The sequence below is a fragment of the Lissotriton vulgaris genome, chromosome 10 (genome assembly GCF_964263255.1).
Source record: "Lissotriton vulgaris chromosome 10, aLisVul1.2, whole genome shotgun sequence".
Classification (NCBI taxonomy): domain Eukaryota; kingdom Metazoa; phylum Chordata; class Amphibia; order Caudata; family Salamandridae; genus Lissotriton; species Lissotriton vulgaris.
In genome coordinates, this window is record NC_141698.1 from 625934509 (window position 1) to 625951824 (window position 17316).

A 17316-nucleotide genomic window follows, 5' to 3' on the forward strand; every position below is an offset into this window, starting at 1 on the left:
CCACACAGGCCAAGCCACAACACACAAGAACAGAACACACTTAAAAACCTATGCACCAAACTGGCATTAGCAGACCCCTGGAGACTACAACACCCGAGCGCCAGAGAATATACCTTCTACTCAAACCCCCACAACTCATACAGCAGAATAGACTACATACTCATGTCCAACACACATACACACCTAACTGACTCAACAGAGATAGGACCCATAACAGTCTCAGACCATGCCCACATCTCCCTCTCCATAAGCGGGAAACACAACGAAACACCCACCAGAAGATGGCGCCTCAATAGTGACATACTAGAACACCCCGCTAACATCACCGAGATAGAAGAGGCGATCAAAGAATATCTCCAATACAACGACACAGGTGACACGTACGTAATGACACTATGGGACACACTTAAAGACACAATAAACCCCTAAGCATCAAGGCACGAATGAACAGAGGAAGGAACAAAAGAATCAGGGAGCTAGAAGAACAGATAAAGGACCTAGAAGGGAACCACACAGTTAACTTACTGGACAGGAACACTCTCACGACACTCACAAAAAAAAAGTATGAACTAAACAGAATACTAAGCGAAAGAGCCTCCACATGGATCAACAAATACAAAGCCATAAACTTATGCTCAGCAAACAAAGCAGGAAGAGCACTAGCAGGATACTTAAAAGCAAAACAGAGGCAGCACTCAGTGGCGGCAATCACCGATACAGATAACAAAACCCACACAGCAAACAAACAAATCCTCGAAACCTTCAGGAGGTTCTGTGAGGATTTATACACAGCAGACACATCACTGGAGGCAGATGGGGGGGGCAAGCCTGCTAGAAAAACTAGATCTACCAAGACTAAGCAGCGAGCAAAGGGAGGCACTAGACCAAAACATAACCAGAACAGAAGTAGGTATGGCCATAGACACGCTAAAAACCAACAAAGCCACAGGGCCAGATGGTTTCACAGCAACTTTCTACAAACAATTCCAGCCGCTGCTCAAGGACACACTAGTCAGAGTCTTCCAGACGTGTGCGGAAAAGGGAAACATGACAGACTCAATGGCAGAAGCGAACATTATTGTCATCCCCAAAGAAGGGAAAGACCCTCAATACCCACAAAACTACAGGCCAATCTCTTTAATAAATGTCGACTGCAAAATCTACGCAAAAATAATGGCGGCGAGACTAAATGCCTATCTCCCCCATCTCCTACACAAAACACAAGTGGGCTACCTTAAAAACAGACTCTCACAAGACAACACCAGACTGCTCTGCCATCTAATAAACCGCACAGCTAACAGCACGGAGAAGGCCATCATGATCGCACTAGACGCGGAAAAAGCCTTTGACAGAGTCTCATGGCCATACCTCAACCAATGTATGTGCAAATTCGGACTCGGAGAAAAATATAGAGGCATGATCATGTCTCTCTACAAAAATCCAAGGGCCCGAGTGGTGGTCAACGCCGCCACGTCAGATGCACTAACTCTAGGCAGAGGAACGAGACAAGGATGCCCCCTATCACCGGGGCTGTTCCTGCTGGCGCTAGAGCCACTCCTCCATATGATCAGGTCAAATCCACTGATCTCGGGAGTACAAGTAGAGGGTCAAGCCTTCAAACTAGCAGCATACACGGACGACATCCTCATTACAACAAGCAACCCAGAAGAGTCAATAGAGGCACTAGTACAAACAATAGAGGAATATGCACAAGTGTCAGGCTACAAACTGAACAGGGAGAAATCTGAATGTAAACCGATGAACTGCCACACAACCAGAACAGTCTTAGGCAAGTCCGGCTTGGTGTGGCAAACAAAGCCCCTAAAATATCTGGGCCTCCTTTTCGGGAGAGACCTCAGATCAACCTTAGACCATAACGAAGAGGCGATGCTGAAAAAGATTAGGGCGAAGCTAGACACATGGGGCCCCAAATTCATTAGTTGGTGGGGGAGAATTGAGACAATCAAGATGATGACCACCCCTATGCTGAACTACCTGCTGTCCATGTTGCCCCTTACTCTAACAACAGACTTCCACAGACACATGGACAAAGCCATAAACACGTTCCTATGGGGGGGGGGGGGGGGGGGGGGAGAAACCGAGAATTAGTCTAGCAAACTAAGTCTCAAAAAGGAACAGGGAGGACTGAACCTCACAAACTACAAGGCCTTCCAAACGGCATGCCTCGCCAAACAGGGATTACACTGGATTGCACCCACACCAGAGTACACGCCAGTATGGCTGGACCTGGAAAGGGGCATCCTAGGAGGAGCAGACCCGAAAATGGCTCTCACGGCAAACAAACACCCAGAAGCCAAAAACGCGATACTACGCAACACAAAAGCAGCGCTGCTGAGAGTAGACAAGGAACAAGAGGTAAGCGTCAGGGGCACCAAATGGGAATCAATATGGCACAACACCAAAATCACATACAAAGGTAAGGCGCTTAATAGCGGAGAATGGATTTGCAGAGGGATCACAACACCAGCGCAACTAGAAGCAGGGAACAGCCCACTCACCTACAAGGCACTGCAGGAGACAACCAGTCTGCCAGACAGAGAATTCTACGAATTCCTAAGGATCAAAGCAGCCATCACCAAAGCAAACCTCTCCAAACTCAAGCCCTCCATCATACAGTACGCACAGAATCTAAACAGATTAGGACACCAAACAGCGCAGATATACAAACTAATAACACCACGCACCACAGCTCTTAACAACAAAACAATAGCATTCTGGGAAGAGACTATACAGAGACCGCTAAACGAAGAAGAGAGGGCCAGATTATGGACATCTGCATCCAAAAACAAAATCACACTGCAGTTGGCACAAACAAAATACTGGATACTACACAGACTACACTGGACACCAGCGAGACTAGAAACGGTGGGGGCAAGCAGTAGTAGCACCTGCTGGAACTGCCACAAAGCAAGGGGAAATCTAGCCCACATGATATACAAATGCCCCAAAGTTGAAACATTCTGGAGTAAAGTATACGGCCTCATAGACAACATCACAGGATGCCAGATACAAAGAGGCCTAGCAGGGATTGCCACCGCCTTTTTAGGAACACAGCTCCACTCCAAAGAAGAACATGACCTAGTCGACGTTCTGCTAACATCTGCGGTGAAAACCATCCTGGGGAACTGGAAAAACACCAGCTAAGCCACCTTCAAACGCTGGTTCAACTGGTTAACATTCCTCCGGGGGGCAGACAACATCACCGCCAAACCCATGCGGCAAGCCACACAGCTAAAGAGGACATGTGGGAAGCCCTCGATGCTTATCTAAGGAAATGAACCGGAACCCAAGCCCCCCCTTTTTCTTTCTTCTCTCTTTTCTCTTTTCCTCTTTCTTTTCTCTCTCTGGCACCACTAAGCCAGAAGGACATAATTCAAGACCAGCCAAAGAAAGGAAACAACTGCTTGTTTTTTTCTTGTGTATGTAAAATTTATTTTCAATAAAAATATTTTGAAATTTAAAAAAAAAAAAAAAAGCTATATGATGGGTAACAATGGGGACGATGGCCCTCTTACCATATTCATTCGTCGATATGGTTTAGCCAATGGATAGCAACTCTAAGGGTTATAAAGCTTTCATCAGGACGAGAAATGTGGCCCGAATCTTCCATACCCCTAACTACATCAACTTTTGTGGCGGGAAAACAGACAAAACTTTTAACATATAATATAAAGCATGCGAAACAAACAGGTATCCTATCCTGCTGCTCAAGGAAAACCTCTTGCTCACCTATGTCATGGCTCATTGAGCGACACGGAAGCAGGAGGGGTCCCTGTGGTCACCCATTCGTCAAGGGTGCATCGCTGCCCGTTTACCCATTCGGCCTCACTCCTGCTGGCTCCAGTACTTCTGATCTCCAATCTCTGCTTATGACTTCAAAGATTCTCACTCTATACCCCTACCCTACTCTATCCCCACCTTTTCTGTGTTCAGCTCACCCTGTGCCCCCCTGCTATGGGCCTCTTGCCCACATTTGCTATGTGTCCCTTTATACATTTGTGCGATCTGACCAGTTCTATACTCCTCATTCCCTTTAAACCCTTCACTGAGTCTTTGCCACCATATCCCATGTTCCCCCTCACGCATTCTGTGCCTTCACCCTCACCTCACTGACTCTGTGAACCGCACCCATTCAGTGCCACTCAGTAACTAACATGTCCCTCTACCCACTCTCATTTCTCTCTTCTTGGAACCGTCTCCCACTCCAGATTATAACTGGTGCTCAAGTGGGGCGCTCTTATGCCTTGCCCACAGCATTCCCTTGCACACTGTGCGCCTCGGTTGCTTTTTGCCCAGACACTATGTGCCCCCTCACACACTTGGTGCCTCCTCACCCAATTTGTATTTTTCCACCTACTCTACACTCCAGCAAACCAGGAGTACCTGTCCGCTCTCTGTCCCAATCCGCCTGGTGTTCCCTCCTTATGTAACGCAACTGGTTCTTTTGTAAAGCGCTCTGACACCTTTCGGTAATGTTCCCGCTGTATAAAATTGCATTAAATAAATAAATAAATTAAATAAAAATCCACTTTTGTATCTCCCTCACCCACAGTACTGGAACTGGAAATATGCAAATCTGAGGCTGCTGTGTATTTTAGCATAATTAAGGATTTAATGCACTTTCCACTACTCCGTCATCTGCTGCATAATTTGCACAATTCCAGGGGTTCTAGCTTAAATGGATAGAAATGTACTAAAATAAAAGTTCCAACCATGGTGACACACAGTGACAAAATGCTTGTTCAGTGTCACTGGTCACCTTTCAGTGGCTGAAAGCTGTAGTCATTAATTCATTAATAAAGTGGCTGAAAGCTGTATTCATTAATTCATTAATAAAATGAAAGGTTTGCTCATTGAAAAATGTAGGTTTCTTTAGGTTAAAAATGGACTACATCTCCCAGAATGCATCAGGCTGTAAAATGAAAATTTGATTAAGTTGTGAGGTATGCTGCTGTTTCTCTCATAGTAAGCTACTACTGTCATAAATGAGTATATGTAGCACCACTAGGTGGGTGTGGAAACTTTAAAAGGTTATTTTTAGGTCTGGGCTTTGCCAGTGCAGCTGTCAAAAATAGTTATTATTGCTGACAACAAAGAGAGCAGCTTTGGGTCAGTCCCTGTCAACCATTGACTATCTTCGACCAACCTCTTTAACTATTAGCTTAAGACTTTGTCAATCCTGTCTAGGTTGAGCCTAGTGGACAATTAATCTCTCACCGGACGTTATTGGCTGTTTGAGTGTATCCTTCTACCTACTCTTCAATGCTTGAATTCACATGTATGGAGGATTCATTTATGGACATAGCCATCTCTGCTGCACCTGCTATCTCCCTCTCATGCTTTTTGCTCTAATTCACCCAAAGCATTCCAGTGATGCTCTAATGATGCCTGCTCTAACGAGGCATGGCATGCGATGGCACATTTAACCCAGACCTAATAGCTTTGCTGAAACTTGTTTAAACAAGTTTCCCCTTTGCAGGAGGCCTACTTGAATGTTTGCATAGCAAAATGAGTTTACTAAATGTATGTATTTTGTGAAGAAAAAAGTTGTACACATTTTTTTGTGGCACCAACAGGTCATGCGGGTATATCAGTAATACTCAAAGTGCGCCTGAGAGTAGCTTGCGGCCCTCCTGACCTTCACGTGTGGCCCCGCTGAGCTGCTGTTTACTTGAGAGTGCACACATATGCAGAAAGAAAAATAAATGGTGACGCATTTATTAACATGCAAACTGAAGTAAAAGAAAAGAAGCAAACAAGGTGTCCAGCACAACTTAACTTTGGGAGCACATTCATTTTTAGACAAAAAAACAAACGTAAAAATATGATAAAGTCTCTTCAAAATTCAAAAAGGTGTATTTCCTTAGCATGCAGAGGAATTTCATCTTAGTACATAAGATGAAATCAGTGCCTTGAGGAGTGTGTTTTAAAAGTCATTGTTTTCAACATATGAACTTAGCAAATACATGCCTACTTCCACAATGACAATAATAGCAATAGTGACCTAAGAGGCAAGTCAGTTGTCAAGTGTACTCCTTTGTGTGGTCTGGGTTGTTGTTATACATAGGCAAAAATATAGTTTGTTAAATCAGAGACAAGACACAAAACATCCTGAGCTCACATATTTCAAGGTGCTCTCATATCTGATAATGTAGAAAAAGAAGGGAAAGTGAAAAAAAACAATTGCCTAGGATCACATTATTTGGTCAAGTGGGGAAGCAGGGGTTGATACATGCTTTCTGGTTTCACATTCTGCAATTCTATTTCATTCCAATTCAAAAATCATGTTAATTCCTTTTCTACATTTGACTCTCCCAGGGAAGCAATTACAAGCAGAGAAGCCTTATCCCAAGATGCGGTAGACGGACAGCGATTCAGATGCAGCATAACACAGTACTGTCTGATCTATCAATCTTTGAGACTAAGGGCAGAATTTAGATGGCAGTATGGAGAAAAAAACCTCAAAAATGGTCCATGACTCTCTGTACACATCATGTTCATGCTACCCTACACTCCCTTTCCCCAAAAGCACCACTCCCACCAACTGGCATCAATGTGGCCCTTGGGCACACCACAGACCTTTATGGACCCAAGTAAAATATTTGCGGGCATCCATGTTTTAGATCTTCCCCTCTTTGGATGGTTGTTTGACAAGGGAAGATGTTTTCAATTTTTGGTGGATCTGAAAGGCTGTTCTTCCATAGGGAGCAATATACTCCTTTGACAAATGTTAACACTGTTTTTCTTACAAAATAACTGTGCATCATTCAAAAGAATTAAGTGTTCAGCAGATATGTTAAATATAATATTCAGTGCAAAACTGAATTTCAACCATGAAACTTTGGAAAATTAAAAATGACAGCAATGTTCTGCTGAAATTGAATGAATTGCGCAAGTTATTTTGTTACTAACATAATTCAACAGGATATACTCCTGATACAGAGAGGTTGAATAGGCTTTTCATCATATTGAGCCTGATAAAAAAATAGAACAGTTGTGTTGTATCATGAGATCACCTGCTTAATTAATTGAATGCCAACTAGAAATTATGTTTGAGCGGTCTACAGAGTTGGGTAGTGTTATTGAGTTAAACAAAAGTACTGTGCCTCCATCTACATACAAATGCAGCAATAGTACAAAATCGATATTGAAAGTTCTGCTGGTCTAACCAGGGCCGGCGTTAGCGCTGGTGGTGCCCTGTTCAACAATGTCTGTTGGCGCCAGCTCCCCATGACCACCTCTGCCAGGAATTCACCCACCACAGCCCTTTAACAGTACCCCTCAAGACTCCAGAACCACTGTCTCTCTGATTCATTTAGTTTTATAGCACCACTCATACCAGTGTAAGGTGTCAGAGCACTTTACATCACATACATAGTGCACATAGACAATCATAGGTGTGTAAATCAGTTTATAGGAATTGTTACATCAGACAGGACTATAAGGTGTAGTGTAGGAGTTACATGTCATCAATACTGGTAGGCAATATAGTTTAAGAGTCCTTTTTCTGGAAAAGCACAAATTCAGAATTTAAAATAACAACAAGAATTGTTTTCCACTCAAATGAACCCTTTTAGCAAAATTAGGATAATGAAAGACTGGGCAAAAAAACATATAGTTCTAACATATAACAAACATACTAGATCAGAGATGCATCACTATTGAGCAAACAAGTCCATGTAGAAAGTCATCGCTCAGTGAAGCAAGATGTGAAGTATTTGCTTCCTTATTTTTCACTCATAAAAAGCAACAGCCAACGTGTTTCGTCCTATAACATACATTACATAATTGCAAATATTGGATATTAGATTACGTCAATTTATGCATATGATTTCATATTGGATTACTAATCCTATGCATAGACCAGGTGGGCACAGTTGCAATATAGTTTGTATTTGTATTTAAAAAAGCTATATACTGCATTTAACTTTGGAGATGTTATTGACTATACATGATTGGATTGCTTTGACTTGATTTACACAGATGACAGATAACAACTTTTGTTCACGATAATTCACCTATAAGGTCACAACCCAGCTGATTGGTTGTTGCCTTCAATTGATATTGGTAGGTTTTCTCTGTGTGTTTTTTGACATATGGTGTGGTGTCATTTCTCACTAGGGCATCCAGGTTCATTTCCGGTTCTTTGATTGGGGTGCACCTGCTCTTTTACTCATTGTTGGCTCCCAGGCATGACTCACTTTACATGTTTGGTGGTTCGGGCTAAACAATACTCTTCTGTAATGTGTATTGCCACGGTTTGTGGAGATGTGTGTCTTGTGTCTGTATATATTGTCTATTCATGTTACTTCAACATGTGTAACACTGTCTTTATTTGCTTTGCTGTTCCGGTTCAGATTTTATCAGTAGCCTTTAGCCTTACCTTGTCCTTCTTCTGTCCATTCTGTCTTCTTTTTTGGACATATGGATGTTATAAACATGTGTAATACTTTTTTTCGGGGGTTTAGAATTGTCTATATAATTTTTTATGTTTGTCACTTAGGGTATGGTCTTTTATTGGTTTTGTGTATACAACACTTTGACGTATATCTTATATTGTTTGTGTGGTTTATTTGTTGTATCTAAACACCACACAACTTGTGTACATATGAATGTTGTGCGCTATGTACAGTGCATGTATTGTAAATGTCTTTAATATGTTCTTTAACTTACAGCCCTGAAGAAGTCCTATGTTATTGGACGAAACGCGTTGGCTGTTGCTTTTTATGAATGAAAAATAAAGAAGAAAATACTTCATACCTTGCTTCATTAAGCAATGACTTTCTACAGGGACTTGTTTGCTCAATAGTGGTGCAGCTCCGATCTAGTATTTTTGTTCTATATCCCCTTGTGAAGGGGAGTGCTCTTGGACAGGGGGCACATTTGGAAGCCTACACACGAGACAGTTTAGCATCCTGAATATATTGGTGATTCTTTGTGATTGGTGCTGCATTTGTTTGTGTTTGGTGCACTGTCCATATCTTGTGTTTTCGGCTCTAACATATACCTTGCAGTTTACACACAGCTCATTTATGAAAGTTAATAGCTCAGTGTTCTATATTTCTATTTGGACTTAAAAACGATATGTAACAAAAGGAGCTCTCGTACAGAAGCAGTGACCCACTGACCTATTTACTTTACATGCACTTTGTTATCTGCATGGTACATGTTCATAGCAGCAGGCATTTTAACCCTCTGCGCTACCTTTTGATGAGTCTAAACTTCCACTAGACAAACCTCCGGTCTCTTTCCAGGAACACGATAAATCACTGCAGTTATCTTGACGTTTTAATTGATGCCTACAAAAATTGCTGGAGGCCAGGAACCCGCCCGCAGGTTGGTGCTTTTAAAATGATAATATTACTTGTAAAAATGACGCCCTCACCCCCAAGTCAGCGCCCAGTGCTGTGGCACCGATCGCACCGCCTTAGAGCCGGCCCTGGGTCTAACATTAATATTTCAACGTTAGGGACCATTTGTGTACCATACACAACAATCTGGGTTGCCTCTAGGTGCTTAAATAATAGAGGTTAATATTAACAAACACGCAGGTACACCTTTAACTCCTACACAAAAACAAATTCCAATACCGCCAATACCTGCTATCAACTTCACAAGAATGAAACATAAAGCTTTTGAACTTGACCTGCATGTTGCAAACATAGGTTCACTGGGAGCTCACTCCACTGAACTACCCTACGGAATCATGTATTCGCCACTTGTCATATAGATGGGTCTCGGTAGTGAACATCACAACATTCTGAACTGCAACATGACGCAACCAGTAAGACAAAATTGGGTGGCATTAAGGTCAGAGAAAGAGTTTTTGCTGCACAATTATACATTTGCAGCATTTGCCACCTACTCCATCTTCTGAGGCATGATCTGTTAATTTTAACGAAACAAATGTTGTTTCTAGCTCAAATTGATCAAAAAAGGTTACTGAAAACAAAGTGACATGTTGCCTCGCAGTGGAAGGTCCTTCGCAAAGGTTGATTGATCACTTTCCTGCTGCTTTTTGCTTTATTGGGTGTCAAACTGGTACTAAAGAGGTGGAACATTTGCCCAAACAGTGTGTAAAAACGGTAAAATACTTAAATAATACTACCACAAACTGTGCTGCATTTCGCTGCAATATTTGCCTTTTTGTGACACGTAAATAAGTCAACCCTGTTACATAATCTGGTCCTCCCTTCCGCATAATTAAAGTGGCCCTGATCATAGGTGACCAGTTTGAAATTTCCACATTGTTATGCCTCCCAATTCACACCCATTAGTACAATATGCATTTTAGGACATCCTCATTTCTCACTCCTCATTCATACTTCTCATCCCTAATTCTCATCCATCATCCCTACTTCTCATCCATCATCCCTACTTTTCAGTCATCATCCCTACTTTTCAGTCATCTCTACTTCTCAATCATCACCCCTACTTCTCATCCATCATTCCTACTTCTCATTCTTGCTTCTCATTCCTATATGTCATCAATCATCCTTACATCTCATCCATCTTCCTTGTTTCTCATCCCTACTTCTCATTAATCGTCCTTATTTTTCGATCATTATACCTACTTCTCCGCCATCATCCCTGCTTCTCTTCCATCACCCTTACTGCTCATCCCTACTTCTCATTCCTCATCCCTCCTTCTCATCCATCAACACTACTTCTCATACATCATCCCTACTTCTCAACCATCATCAATACTTTTCACCCCTCATCCCTGCGTCTTATCCATCATCCCTACTTCTCATCCATCATTCCTAATTCTCATCCATTATCTCTATTTCTCATTCCTGCTTCTCATTCCTACTTCTCATCCATAATCCCTACTTCTCACCCATCAACGTTACTTCTCATCCCTGCTTCTCCTCCATCATCCCTACTTCTCATCCATCTTCCCTACTTCTCATCTTTAATTCTTATTCAGCATCCCTAATTCTCATTCCTGGTTCTCATTCCTACTTCTCATCCATCATCCCTACTTCTCATCCACCATTCCTGCTTCTCACCCATCATCCCTGCGTCTTATACATGATCCCTACTTCTCATCCATCATTCCTAATTCTCATCCATTATCTCTATTTCTCATTCCTGCTTCTCCTTCCTACTTCTCATCCATCATCCCTGCTTCTCATCCATAATCCCTACTTCTCACCTATCATATGTACCTCTCATACCTACTTCTCCTACATCATCACTATTTCTCATCCATCATCCATACTTCTCATCCATCATCCCTACTTTTCATCCCTACTTCTCAACCATCACCCCTACCTCTCATCCCTTCCTCTCATCATCATCTTTACTTCTCATCCATTATTCCTACTCCTCATCCAACATCCATCACCCCTACTTCTCATTTCTCATTCCTCAGTCATACCAAGACACTTTTAATGTTGTGAAACATCCCTTCACACTAATTGGTTGTTGACAACCAATCAGCGTTAACAGAGATGGCTGCATTCTATTGGTCTAGCCACTGAAAAAAATAGCCTTCTCTATACACTTGCTGTTTCAGGTAAGAGGAGAAGAAATACAACTGGTGTTTGCTTCCAGTGAATCCACACTGTACAGCATTTCATTTTATTTAAGTAAGTGGTTTTCTGTTTGCCCAGGCCTCAGTGGAAAGCTCTCTGAGGAGTTGGAGAAGACACAGGGCCTCCAGCCTGGGCCATAAATCAACACTTGGAAAGAGGGCTATACAGTTCTTTGGGAAACCTTTTCTGGTTTCAATTTCATATGTAACAACTCTGTCCAGTCATTGCTCTTCCTGGTTTGCTACACAACTGAAGCTCAGCCCCGGAAATCTAGAAACCGCAAGGAAAGAAAATCTTGCAGGTCTCAGACCTAAAGGAAGACTCAGACTAATACATTTTCTTTGTTGCAAAATGAAACTGCAACCAGAAAAGGTTTCTGATGAAGGTGTTACCTTGTCTCCAAGAGTTGATTTTAAACATTTTATCTATACTAATATTATAAAGAGAGAACTGTGTCCTTTGAGCCAGGTAAACTCGAAAAGTACACCACCAATCGCAACACCCAATACAGCGTTGGAAAGGGGAGGTCCAGTAGATGGACATAGGCGTTATAAAAAAAAGATACATACGTTATTTAAAAAATTTACAATAAAAAAAAGTAGTCCCTTCGAAGTAACGCCGGCCGTGTGCGCTAACCACATACGTGCTGACATCATCGGAGGACGGGAGCGCGAGGAGCGGCGGACAGGACCGTGGGGAGGAGCGGAGGACAGGACCGCGGGGAGGAGCGGAGAACTTAGCCACACTGGAGCGGCCTGAGGTACGTGAACCGCGGGGAGGAGTGGTGAAGTAAGGAGGACTGGACTGCAGCGGCGGCGGACAACAGCGCGGGAGGAGCGGAGAACTTAGCCACACTGGAGCGGCCTGAGGTACGTTAACCGCGGGGAGGAGTGGTGAAGTAAGGCGGACTGGAGCGGGATGGCAGGTAAACTTTAGCGCTGCAGCGGGGCGTGTATACTGGCTTTGTTCGTTTGCAGCGTCGGATGCGTGGCCACAGTGTTAGGGAGCAGGGCGTCTGCGGATGATTGGGGGCACTGAAGGTGGCGGTGAACTTGGGCTGAGGAGGTGGTTGGGGGCCTGGGTTTCGGCGACTGGGAGCAAGCCTGATTGCCCCCGGACAATGTGGGAATGGAAGTGAGCCTGGGGTTAAGCAGAGTTAAGAAGTACCAGCGCCCAAAACTCTGCTTAAAAGTACGGGACCAGTGCAATTACATGTCGGCGGGTGGAATACCAGCAAGCCTGATTGCCCCCGGACAACGTCGGGGCGGGCTGCTAGTTTGTTATAATATTAAACTGAACCCAGACATGATTTCTGATGGCCTGTATACCCCTGTCTCCAATGGTGGTTTAAAGCCCTTTGCCTCCCCCAGACCATCAGCTTTCTGCAGAGGCCTATGGAAATAGCAAAGCACTTAAATAAAATGAAATTCTGTACAGCCTTTGATTCACTGTAAGCAAACCGCTCAGTGTGCAATGAGAAAGCAGTTTTTTCAGTGGCTAGACCAATAGAATGCAGCCCTCTCTGTTAACTCTGATTGGCTGTTACCAATCAATCAGTATGAAGGTGCATTTCAAAACATTGAAATTGTGTTGGTATGATTGAGGGATGAGGAAAGAGAGGCAGGGATGACAGATGAGGTATTAGATGTAGGGATAAGATTAAGAGATGATGGCTGATAAGTAGGCATGATGGATGATTCCTGAGAAGTAGAGATAAGAAATAGGGATGATGAATGATGGGTGAGAAGTAGGGACGAGAAGTATAGATGATGGATGAGAAGTAAGGAAGATAAATGAGAAGTAGGGAGGATGCATGAGAAGTAGGGATGATAAATGTTGGGTGAGAAGTAAGGATAATGGATGATGCATGAAAAGTAAGGAATATACATAAGAAGTAGGGAAGATGGATGAGGAGTATGTATTGTGGTTGAGAAGTGGGGATGATGGATGAGAAGTAGGGATGAGAATTAGGGGTAGGGTTGAGAAGTAGGGATGGGGTGAGAAGTAGAGGTGGGGATGAGAAGTAGGGATAAGAAGTAAAGATGGTGGATTAGCAGTAGGGATGAGAAGCACAGAAGATATATGAGAAGTGGGAATGAGAAGCGGGGATAAGAAGTAGAGATGATGAAAGAGAAGTACGGATGATGGATGAGAAATAACGATGATGGATGAGAAGTAGGCATGATGAATGAAAAGAAGGAATGAGAAGCAGAGACAATGGATGAGAAGTAGGGATGAGACGTAGGGATGGTGAAAGAAGAGTAGGGATGAGAAGTATGGATTATGGATGAGAAGAAGGGATTAGGGGTGAGAAGTATGGATGAAGAATTAGAAGTAGGGATGATGAATGAGAAGTAGGGGTGATGGATAGGACATAGGGATGAGAAGTAGGTATGATAGATTAGAAGTAGGGTTGATGGATGAAAAGTAGGGATGATGGATAAGGGAAGAGATATAGAGATGATGGCTGAGAAATTGGGATGACACGTAGAGATGAGGACTGAAGATGTCCTAAAATGGATGTTGTACATTTAGTATGTGTCACCTTCCGAGGACTCATCTTCGCCCTCAAAATAAACCAAATGCTACATATTGACTTGAATGGGATCACCCACCCTGGAAACGTTCCTCACCATCCTTAAACGGTGTCTTCTCTGATTATATCAATGGGGTCATCATTCAAAATCACTCTGTCTCACACTCCTTGAAGACTCAAAAGACTGACAGCTATACTTATTTCACTGACAGTACTCTGAGGTAGGGGAAATATTACACATGAAGATGATAGACAGACAAGTTCTGATGATTTAACTAGTGACTGGCCCGACATAAAACTTGTTGAAGGGCCCTGGAAATCACTTCTATTAAATGCCTGTCAATGTATTGATCTAACCCGATGTCCTAAGGGGGAAACATCCGTTACAACGCGGATGTTTCAACGCGGTGCTGTTACGACGCGTCCGTAACAACGCAAGTCGTTACCACCGTCACCAATCCGTACTAAGGTGAAACGCTTCCGCATGTTGATGAAATATAGGCCATTTGAGTTTTGGATTGACTTTATCATATTTTTATACGATGTTTGTTGCATAATATACATGCCACCTCATGCACTGGCCCTTAGTGCCAAGCCACACTCTTGGCTCGGATCTGGCTCGGCTCACCCTGTAAATGTTTTGGCTCGCCCACCTCTAGTGTCCATTTAAGTGATTGCAGAACGCCACGCCCCCCCCCCCCCCCCCCTTTGCTCGAACTCGAATCGAAGAGCTTTACATGAGCACCAGTTACATTACACAAGGATATATTCATGTTTTAGAAGGCACGGGGAGATTAAGGGGTTTGCCTAGAATCACAGAATGTTGAGTCGGCGCCGAAACTCGAACCTGGTTCCCCAGCTCCAAAGGCGCCCAAAATGTGCGTTTTAATACTCGCTATTAATAAATACATCAGCCATGCTACTCCGAACTCTACTCCCTGCAGTGGCCCGAAGTTGCCTCGTGCCATTTTGGAGCAGTACAAATCCTGCATCACAGAGAATCCGTCTCTTTCCCGATTCAAAGATTTCACTGACTCCCAGCACTTCGGTGTGACCTTAACTGGTATATAAGCTCCAAAAACGGCAATATTTTTATATTGTACTGACAAGCTTTGACCGCCAAGTGCTGCTGCTATAAGCGGCTCGCTTTTACCCAACTATTATCAAACGCAAAGATATGAATTTAATATGCACTGATAGGATGAAAGACTGTGTCAGCCCTGTGGGGTCTAATAATTCTGATATATCTGTTACTCAGATTAGATGGATTCTGATGCCATAACTTTATAACAAGGCGCTTCGAACCCTAAAATTGCCGTGAATGTGCTATATAAAGGCTAGTAAAAAATATAAAGTAGTTTTATATAACGCGAACTCGACCCGAAGGTATCAGAGCGCTTTACATGAGCACCCGTTACATTACAGACGGACACATTCATTTTTTTCCTCTTCACATTAACACAGCTTAACATGGCGTGACAATGCACAGCAACAGCATACTATACATTTAAACGAGAGTGATGCTATCGAAACACGTTTCCCTTACCTGCGTCCCTGTCCGGTTCATAGAGCATGTGGCCTGGAGATTTAAAGGTGTGGGTGTAGCGGGTTCTCAGGACGCAGTCTACTGCTCACCCGAGGTACGCCGAAAGCAAGGATCCGCAGGGACGCTGCAGGGGGTACTCTGGGGGTGAGGCATCCCGAGGCTTATCGGCATCGTTAAAAAATCCACTTCACTTCACGGTCAATATTAAAGAATAAAAGCGGCCCACGCGGCAGCACCCCTCCCGGGGTCGGCCTTTGTCTGGTCCGAGCGCTGCTTTCAGCTGAGGGCTCCGGCGGGGGTCGGGCAGTCAGCAGCCCCTGTTCACTCTGCTCGCGCTGCACATACTTTCTCTCCCCTGTTGAAACTTCCCTGAGGATGTTCCCTGGTTCTCATTAAATGGCTGTGCTGCAGAGCCTGGCCGGCCTGTCAGTCATCTGTGCTGGGGACCGACCACACCCCCCGGACCTCCACTGGGTCCTAAAATAAGTCGAATCGTTCGGTGCTGGGAACAGGGGGTGGGGTGGAGATGTTTCAGACGCCCCACCGAGACATTGGTGTACCGTAGTGTTGCATAAAAGCAACCAGTTGTTCAACCCAGAGGTGGGCGAGCCAAAAAATTAATCGATTCAGAACCGAGCCTGTTAGGTCTGGCCTAACTCCAAGGGGCCGAGCACTGGCTGAGCCCTGAGAATGTTATGTTTTGCGTGTAAATCGTGCAATAAACATCATGTGAAAATACCATAAAGTCTATTCAACAACAAAATAATGAGTATTTATTTAACAAGTGGAGGCGCGTCATCTTAATAAATCAGATTATATAACTGCAATCAGAGGCATTTATCAAAAGTAATGTTTTCTAACTATTGACTTGAAACATATATGTATCCGACGAAAATGTAGTTATGCAAGTCACCTGTAAATGTGCACCCTAAGTAGTCTGTTCTACTAAACACAAGAGACGTGCAGCGCACAGTCTAAATTCGGGTATTTCAAGATGCTCTCATATGCAGAAAAGAAGATAATGGAGGCACAGTGAAATAAATCATTTGCCTTGGATTAAACAGCAAGGTCAAGCAGGGGAGCTGGGATTGCTCACAGGTCTTCTGGTTTCACATTGTGCAATGCAGCCCCTACATGGGAATCTCTTTCCCTCACCTGAGTAACATCAAAGGTTAATGCCTGTCTTTAATTATTGGTGCCTGATTGGTTAAGGAGTCGGTGGCAGGTATAAGCCACATACAAACTCGGCTCGTTTTGGACTCGGGGTCAAAGTGGACCTCGAGCTGAGACAGAGCCTTCAGTGGCTCAGCCACCTCTGGTCCAATTCCATTCAACTTAGGTACAGGCCTTTTAGTGCTAGTAGTCTTGAGCACACGTTCTGATAATAGAATGTTCCAATCCCTAGCAGTTTTAGCTGCACCTCCTCAAAGTACCACTTCTGCCACACACAAAACTGTGTTTGAAACGCTCAGTTCCACGTAAGTGAAGCTAATGTCCTATTGAAGTGCAGAAGGGTTGTTGCCAGCTTCTGGAAATGCTCGAGTAAAGAGCATACAAGCCCTTCTTAGAAGTTCTAGCCCTTATGCCTTGATGGGAAATGACTGTGGTGGCACATTAAATGCACACCCACTCGCTTGGAAAGTGCTGTACTCTGCTATTTAAAGTACAGAATC

General features: G+C 43.6%; 1 protein-coding gene across 1 annotated transcript in view; it reads right to left on the bottom strand.

Annotated features, from left to right (window-relative positions):
* WDR86 (WD repeat domain 86) overlaps nucleotides 1-16047 on the bottom strand; it is a 345312-nt gene extending 329265 nt beyond the window's left edge. Inside the window, exon 1 of the mRNA XM_086941464.1 lies at nucleotides 15644-16047. The gene's annotated coding sequence lies outside the window, so the exon portion shown is untranslated. The remainder of the gene's footprint in view (nucleotides 1-15643) is intronic.
* Between the last annotated feature and the right edge of the window lie 1269 nt (nucleotides 16048-17316).